General features: G+C 31.8%; 1 long non-coding RNA gene across 5 annotated transcripts; it reads left to right on the top strand.

Annotated features, from left to right (window-relative positions):
- The first annotated feature begins 3,290 nt into the window (after nt 1-3,290).
- On the top strand, nt 3,291-5,844 carry LOC141046231 (uncharacterized). 5 transcript variants are annotated; one of them, XR_016506744.1, is made up of 4 exons: nt 3,291-3,911; nt 4,375-4,462; nt 4,717-5,143; nt 5,359-5,844. It is a non-coding gene; the product is annotated as an uncharacterized LOC141046231 (long non-coding RNA). The 5 variants fall into 5 exon arrangements; XR_012219007.2 differs by having other exon boundaries at nt 3,294-3,819; XR_012219009.2 differs by having other exon boundaries at nt 3,299-3,819; nt 4,375-4,458.
- The last annotated feature ends 2,956 nt before the right edge of the window (nt 5,845-8,800 follow it).

Below are 8,800 nucleotides of genomic sequence, written 5' to 3' on the forward strand. Positions count from 1 at the left end.
ACTGCAAGACCCACAATGACACCCATTCACAGTGAAATAAATGAATGCCACCAATCAATTAATTAATCAAATCCATCCAAAAACACTTTCACCCAAACACACATCCTTTTCTCTCTGTCAATCCAACGACCGACATTCATCCACATATTTCAACCAAACGTTCATTCATTCATTCTTTCATCCATTCATTACACACCGAATGGTTTTCCCCCGCCCCACCTGAGAAAGTAAAACGTGACTTTTGTATTTTTCGAGAACTTTATCGTCGGTCTGTCTAATGGAATGTTTTGAAAGCGTGAGGTAGCCGTCTCACCTAACAAGTGTCCCTACTCATCATTACACCGGGTTGCCCCGGGCAGTCGGTCCAAAAAAACAAACCGCGCCCATCAATACTGGCAGGGGCAAAGGTACGTTCTGCCCCCCACGCTACCCCTCAGACCGTGATTATGAGCTCCCCCAGAACCATGATTGGTTTTATTTTTTTCAAAATTTAAGCACCCGGGAACGGAAACAAAAACAAAGCTACGAAAAAAGTAAAAGTGTCGGAACGATTCGGGCACCTTTTTGTGAAAAAGGGATTTCGTAGAGGTCAACCTACTTGAACCACCAAGTTCCCATCAAGTACCCAATTATCATTAGATTCTAGTACCATGAGATGGGGTTACTAATTAAATTTTGTTAGTTTGTTTATTTATTTATTGTTGAATAGTGAGAGGGAAGACGCCCTTGGGAACGCCTTTTTGAGCGGTACGATCAATGGGAACGCCTTCTTTGCGGGGGGTACTACTAAAATCACCTTCTTGAGTTTTTTGTCTTTGGAGAGGCCAATGGCTCAATAGCAAGCCAAACTTGGGATTCGCGTTCCCTTGGGACGTTCCTTATGTGGGACTTTCAATGAAACTTGGCTTTTTGTGTCTTGCTTGTTAATCAATGCTTGAGTGAGATCAAATTGGGATGTCAAATGGCCAATTTGAGGTTTTAATTCATAGGATTCTTATCAAATGTGAGGACCCCAATGTATTCTTCTTTGTTTGCGCAATTGTAAGGGAGTCTTTTTGCATTGGGAAAAGATAAAAGGTTCCAACTTTTAAAGCCTGTTATGGGTTGAATTAAACATACAAAAAGTCTTCCTTGGTTGGTCTTAGGGGGGACTTTATACTTAGGAGTGATTGCATGAAGCATCAATTTTTGAAGCCAATGATTGGTAGCAATTAGGATGCAGGACTTGCTTCGCTTTGGAATCAGATAAATCAACTTAAGTGTCATAAAAATAAAAATAAAATGAGGTAGAATGCTATCTATATATATATATATATATATATATATATTTATTTATATAGGACATAAATGGTGATGTCTCATGGAATTTGCAATAAACTCATTTTAAAGAGAAATATGTATATATATTAGAAAACTCTAAACTATCTAGTAGAAACTCTTTTGAATTTTCAATATATATTTTTTTTGTACTCATTAATATTATGATATAAGATCTAATATTTAATATTACAATTGAAAAAAATACAATGTTATTCGTTTAATGGCTTTTTTTTACATCATACTATCTTCAAAGATAACGAGAGTCTTCCTTTATCAATCATAAATTATTTATAAGGTTTTCATATAATGGACTTGTTTAAATAGACTTTTACATCTTAAAGATATGTTTGTGCTTTTATTTAGATATTTAAAAGCCTCTACAAACTTTTAAAAACTTTCAAAAACTTTCAAAGAACTTTAAATCATTTTAATTTTATTTTATCCTTCAAAATTTTCTAAGAAGTTTCATTAATAATTTAAAAACATTTACAAACTTTGGTGGCCATTTAAATTCTTCGAACGTCTTCTTGAGGTATTGTAAAATGATACCTTAAACTTCTGAAACATCCAACAAGTCCTATAGCCTCTCCTTAGTGCAATTACAGTACCTAATTTTTAAAATATAAAAAAATAAATAAATAAATAATAAAATGAAGAAGTTAGTACCTTATTTTTATTTTAATGGTATTAAAGTACTATAGAAGAATGAGTCTGTCTTTTCATGGATTTCAATTTTTAACAATATTTATAATAAATTATAAATATTACACTTGATTCATTGAAGAAATTATATTTGATAAGATTGTTGTTGCTTTATATAGATTATAAGGATTAATGAGACAATTCAAAAATGTCTATTTTGATATCACTTGATTAAAAATTCTAATAGAGGTTTTAGATAAATTATTTTTAAAAAAATGAATATTGGGATTAAAGAAAAAAATCAGGATTAGCCATTAAAATTTCTTTGAAATAGATTACATAAATATATATATATATATTAATATAATAAAAATTAAATAAAATGATTTAAAATTTAAGAAAAATGAGAATTTGAATATAAAAGAAACTGTATGTATGTATGTATGTATGTATATAACAAGTGCAATTACATTTAATTGTATATATTTTGGAATAATCCAAAATATCTATTTTATTAGAACTTATAGACTCTTTTATAGTTGGCATTGTATTAACTTGGTTTACACCATTCTTAGAAAATTAAAACAATGTATAATGTTCACAACTGATTTTTACAATATTTTAAAATTTTATAATAAAATTTTTTGAAAATATTAATAAATATTTTTTAAAAAATCTTATTATTGTCAAAATCAAGATGGAAGACTCTATATTCAAATCTAGAATAAAAAATTATTCAATCCATATCAAGGCGTTGTTTCACTTTATACTATCTCCAAAAGTTATTTTTTTTAAAGAACAACTTCTTGTTACTTAGAAAGAAATTTTCACAAGGCTTTTAAATTACATACTTTTAAAACAACCTTCTAAATAAGAAGACCTCTTTCAAATCTAATTTATATTAGAAACAAAATACTTAATAAAACATTGCAATTAGAAAATGTTCCACAAATAGTTAAAAATTTAAAAAAAAAATCAAGGCGAAAGTGTTTCATTCAAATCATTAGCATTTTATTTAGGGGAATGTTAAATAGTCCCATGCTTTTACTAAACAAACCCACCCTTGATGAAGAACATACTAATCATGATGAATATGGTTGGGTTTTATTGGTTTTCAGATCCCATAGTGGAAAAACGAATCTAGAAGTCATTTTTAATTTTTATGATGGTTAAATGGGTGGGCCGATTTAGTACAAACTTGGGTGCAAAACTAATAAAAATAAGCTTCAACGAAATTGAGCGGTACAGGTGACCCATTGTCTCTCCAATCACCACATCCCATGAACTTCTCCGTTCACACTTCGAGAAAATTATAAATCCAGAACTTCGTTCACACCTGCATTCGCACTTCGCTCGACGTCTTCGCAACTTGCTCGCCTGCGCGAGCTGCGCTTCGTTGCGAAGCTTCGATCCGACGGAACAGAAGCGCATAGAATTCAGCAAATGGAGGACAGGAGAAAGATATCCTGCTGGAAAATTCCGTGATACCGCGGCGAGAGAGAATTGCGCGCTTTGGAGAAGCTGAGCAGGGAAAATTTGTTGCGGTTTCGGAGGTTTTTTGTTTGTTGTTGCGATCGTGTTGCAGTCGAGAAAGGAGGGGGGCTGCAATTCGGTGGCCCTGAATTGTTACCCGTGATTGTGTTCCTGGAGTTTTTTGGTGCATTTGAGTGGTGGGTTTATTGCAAGGGTGTGTATCGATGGACATGGCGGATGATACCGAGGATGAGATTCGCGAACCGCCGCGGCGTATGTCAGCAATGGGGTTTGAGATAGAACCGGAATTAGAAGCGCCTCTGCTTGGGACGTTGGGGCCTCCTAAGTCGCAAAGTCGACTTGCGCCGATTCTTGTACTTCTTGGTATGTGCGTTTACATGCTTCTTATTGCTGCATTGTGGAGAGGGCATCGGTGATTTGGTTGGAATTTCTCGTGAAGCTAGAGTATGGAAGAGGTTTGTGGTGGGTTTGAAACGGGGTTTGAGATTTGTCGGAGTAGCATGCAATTGTGAACGCCTTTGTGGCAGCTGTATTCGGTAATGTTGATCCTTGGATTGGTGGTTTTGTTTTTTCAATTGCAGGTGTAATTAGAAGGTCGCTGTGGCAGTCTTCTCTGCAATTTCTAGAATGTATACATAGCTGTGCAGTCTGTTATAAGTTTTAGTGATTGTCCTTGTTTTGCAGAGAGCATTCCTGTGTTTGTCTGATGTGGGTGTCTCGGTCATCTTTTCTTTTAAGTGTCGGTCTATTTTGTGATGAATGCGTCATTCCGGTGCTGGAGCCAGAACTGAGTGGAGAATCTCAGTTTGTGAGGGTATAACAATGAGTTGAACTGAACTGAATTGGATTTGATTAGATTGATGACGACACTATGGTATCTTCTCGTATTCTAACACTATATCCATCTTGTTCACGCAGCATTCATCGTCATTGTCATTGCGTTGGCTTCCATGATGGGCAATTTGTCTTCCCGATATGATTTGCAAAGTGCCAGTGAACCTAGTAGGTGTACTGTTAACCTGTTGTTTGTTTTAAGGACTTCAATTTCATATATGTAAACTTTTTCATTAGAACTCAGCTTCTTTTGAGAAAATGCTGTTTGAGTTAGTCAAGGCTGTAGCCGATTTCCTCTAATTCTGAAGATGTATCCAGCCACTTTCTTAAAAGTGGCTGGATCCGTGGAAAAATTTGTTTGCAAATTTGTCACTGTTTCAATTTCTACTTCTCCAAATTGCTCAACTATTTTCTGAAATGTACCAGGTACACAACCACCATGACATGTGGCGTACATTAAAATATTCTTAAATCCTGGATTTTAGCTTTATGCTGGAGTTCAAAGATATGTCCTGCCAATGAGTAGGACATTGATATGCTGTGCACAAGGCGCTCATTCCCCTTCCTTTGTTAACTTTTCTGCCAATAACGGTCTCGAGAGTGCACCAACAGGAGATTCAGGTTTGTAGGTTTTTGTGAATACATTGTTAAATATCTCCGACTGGATGCCGACTCCTCGAGAAGAGGTCGCAATAGGCGTCACTTAGGAATCGGATGATGGGGTGGATTCCTTAACTGTTTCAGAAATAAGAAACCTATGTGATTGTTTAGGCGCTTCCATTCAGCTGATTCTTTGACGAAAGGTGGAGTCATGGACGGGTTTATGGTCGTTCGACATGTATCATCTTTGATTGTAAGTATAATGTCATTTTCATTCTAACATTATCTCCAATCGTGCATGCTGTGCTGCTCTCATCCTTAGATTCTGCTTATTTATGTTCACACTGCTGTTGAAACACTTCTTTGTGTCAAAAAATTGCATGTGACAGTGGGTTGGACGATGTATTGGAGCACGTTTGTCCATGAAATATTTACCTTAGCTTCTCTTGGACTTGTTTGTGTTAACAGAGCAGCAGAGGATTAGGAGTTAGAGGCGTAGTAGTTAAATTTGTGAAAGTGAAGCCTAAGCATTATGATCCATTTAGCCTCTTCACCAATTCTTCATAGCTTATTCTTGCATTCCCTGGCTTTAAACGTCCTTGGTGGAGCTGCAAATGGGAAGTCACTGTGCTTAGAATCAGTTGATTTCAACTTAGTATAATTGTTAATGTTCCTCATTGTATTAGCATTCGCATCGTTTTCTTGACATGCAAATCCTTCAGTCTGCACTGGGTTTGCATTCTCAGATGCACCATCTGCGAGCAGCCATATTGTTTAGCAATTCTCTGTGCTGAACAGGCCATTGCAAATAGGCATATGATCTTCGTGTGCACACTAGCTAATAGTCCATTTGAACTAGTCCACAATACAAGGGATTAAGTGGCAGTTCAAATTCACACAATGTAAACATCAATTCACCCAGTTGGAATGATAGAAAGGGATGTGATAACATCATTGAGGAGGTGAAAGTGATAAACTGTGGGTGTTAAAAGGTGGCATCACAATTGTGAGCATTAGAGGAGGATTTGGCGGAGGAAATGTTTGAAGAAAAGTGGACAAATCATTCGACGATGCTTTGAAGAGTGGTGGACTTGATGAGGACAGAAAATGGTATTTACATGATATATAAAATATTCTTTTAAAGATACATGTTTAATCATATCAACGGATTAAATGTGAATCTACAACATCAATGTTATTGTTTGCAGCATCAAAAATTTCTAATTGAAATAGATTCTGAAATAATTTAAATTTATTTTTGGACTATGAAGTGCAACGGCTTCTTCTTGTGCACAAAGCATAATAAAGATATGGGAATGTAAGTCATTATACATTCAATTTAAAGGATATTATCTATTAATTCAATACATGTTGTATTTTATTCAGTATGTTACTATATGCTTATTGCAACAAATCATGAAATGATATAATTGATCTTATTATTGCAAGTAATGAGTATACCATAGAAGATGATATAGATAATATATGATAACAAAGAAAAGTTTACAGGAGACAAAAGCTTTTTATATTTAAAATCATAAGACACAAATACAATGTAGCTTTATTATTATTTTATTATTATTTTTATTTTTTTTGGAATTTTAGTCTATACACTGCATATATTATGTACTTATTTGCTTATTAATTAATTTTTTTTAGTACAATTGTAATATTATTTTGTACTATTGACGTATATATAGGTTCTACATACACAAACATATGTTATAATTTATATAAAAATCTTCATTAGATATATTGACTCAATTTTATTTATCTTATTTATATTAATATTTATATTAAGAAAACACCATTATAAGTGTATAGTAGGTTGAATCAATAATATATATATATATATATATATATATATAAATAAAAAACTATAAAATATATTTTTTAATACTTTCTTTTGCATATATATATATATATATATATATATATATAATAATTTGGAAATAAATTTTATATTCCAATAATTGGCTTTAACCTATGATAGTGATGTATAAAAATAATTCTTATTTCTATTTTTTAAAATTTATTTTTCTTTTTTTCCTCTAAACACATTCTAATAGTTTTAAGTTTATAACTTAATTACTTCATAAAATCTTTATTTCACAAATAATAATTATAAAAGATATTAGATTAAAAAAACCTAAGATTAATATAATCAATGCTGCTTTGTATTAAGCACCAAACCTATCATTTTTTATAAAAACCAACATCCAAGTATTCAATATCCATTCTTCATACAAATTTATAAATGACTATCAAGAATCTACTTCCAAATTTGGCACTAGAGAAAATAAAATAAAAAATTAAAATCAATATATATTCAAATAAGGAGTTTAAGTAGGACTAAAATTTTCCAATGTACCCACTTAAGTTGATAGTTTGCAATTTAAGGTTGATAAAAATAACTTAAAGAAAGGCAGGCAAAAAAAAAGAGTACCAGAAGAAAAGATGGAATGTCTCAAAATATTATGGCATAGATTAACAAATATAACAAAGAATCAACTTGAAAATTGGCACCATTATTTAAGATTAAACTAAAGACCTTTGTCATCACTTTTATCGTGCCAAATGCCTCTTCTATTTATATCTACAAGACAAATATAAATTATTCATTAGAAAAATGATTATACCTCACTGCTCATTGCCTATCTACTATCTCAAAGCTCAGAGGCAATAGAAAAACAACAGTCCAATAAAACTACATATTCCAAATTAACTTTTACGCATGAAATTCTACAAAACGTTTTTTTGTCTTTGTGCTAAATCTAAGATTTATCCTATAAAATCCATAAACAAACAAGTTGGAAAATTTTTAAAAAATAAAAAATTCATATAAAAATAACATTTAAATTAAAAACTATGACTAAAATTTAAAATCCAATTTAATCTTTGTACTTTTGTTTGGAACTGTTCATTCTCCAACTTTAGTTTAAGTGTCTATCCTTCACATGTCTCATTAAGTGACACAAATAAATATGACTTTGAATGAAGCTATCCATATTTACATTGAACCTTACCTTATATGACATAAAAAAATTGTGCTCTTGTATTATAACCCCAAACATATGAAAAAATAACATAAAACCTATTCCTAATGAGGCCAAGGATATAAGCCAAACTTACTTAACATTACAAACTACTCATAATACATTTAGAAGTGACAAGTTTAAAAATATCACAAAAAAACTTTAGATTTTTCTTATTAAGGTTTAAATAACACCTAAAATAATTCTATGGAGTGAGTACTAACAAACTATTGTTAGCCTTATTAAAAATCTCTAAAATCTCTAGAAGTCCATTGAAGAATGCTCTTGAGACATTCTTATCTACCATGATAACTTTCAATTTTTTATATGGCTATTCAATACTACATCTATGCATGATTGAATGCCACAATTAATTGACTTTGTTAGAAATTAAAGACATAATATTCTAAAAGAAAGGAAGAAAATATATATATATATATATATATATATGAATGAATGTAGGTGAGAGTGTATAGATCATGCAATTTTGAGATATATGCTCTTACATTCAAAATTCTTGATATTAGTAGGATTTATATCTACACACAAAACTTGACCTCATGACAATCTAGAAATTATGAAGAGAATTAGAGTGAAAAATCAAACATCGTATTTGGATCTATACATGGTGAGAAGTCATTTCAAGTACATTTGAAAATATAGCTCATATTTGCAAATTGCAACAAAATATTACCACTTGTAACTTTCTTATTGTCTTCAAAGTACTCTTGTAGCTAAGACTAACACAAAGATTATAGAGCAGAATTGAACTATTTAAATCCCTCTATAAGATCAATGTATATAAAAGAATTTGTGACAAATAATAGAATAGGTTGTAAATTAAACAAAATGCCAAGCATGTAAGAACTTTTTTT

The sequence above is a fragment of the Physcomitrium patens genome, chromosome 15 (genome assembly GCF_059467195.1).
Source record: "Physcomitrium patens ecotype Gransden chromosome 15, ASM5946719v1, whole genome shotgun sequence".
NCBI classification, from domain to species: domain Eukaryota; kingdom Viridiplantae; phylum Streptophyta; class Bryopsida; order Funariales; family Funariaceae; genus Physcomitrium; species Physcomitrium patens.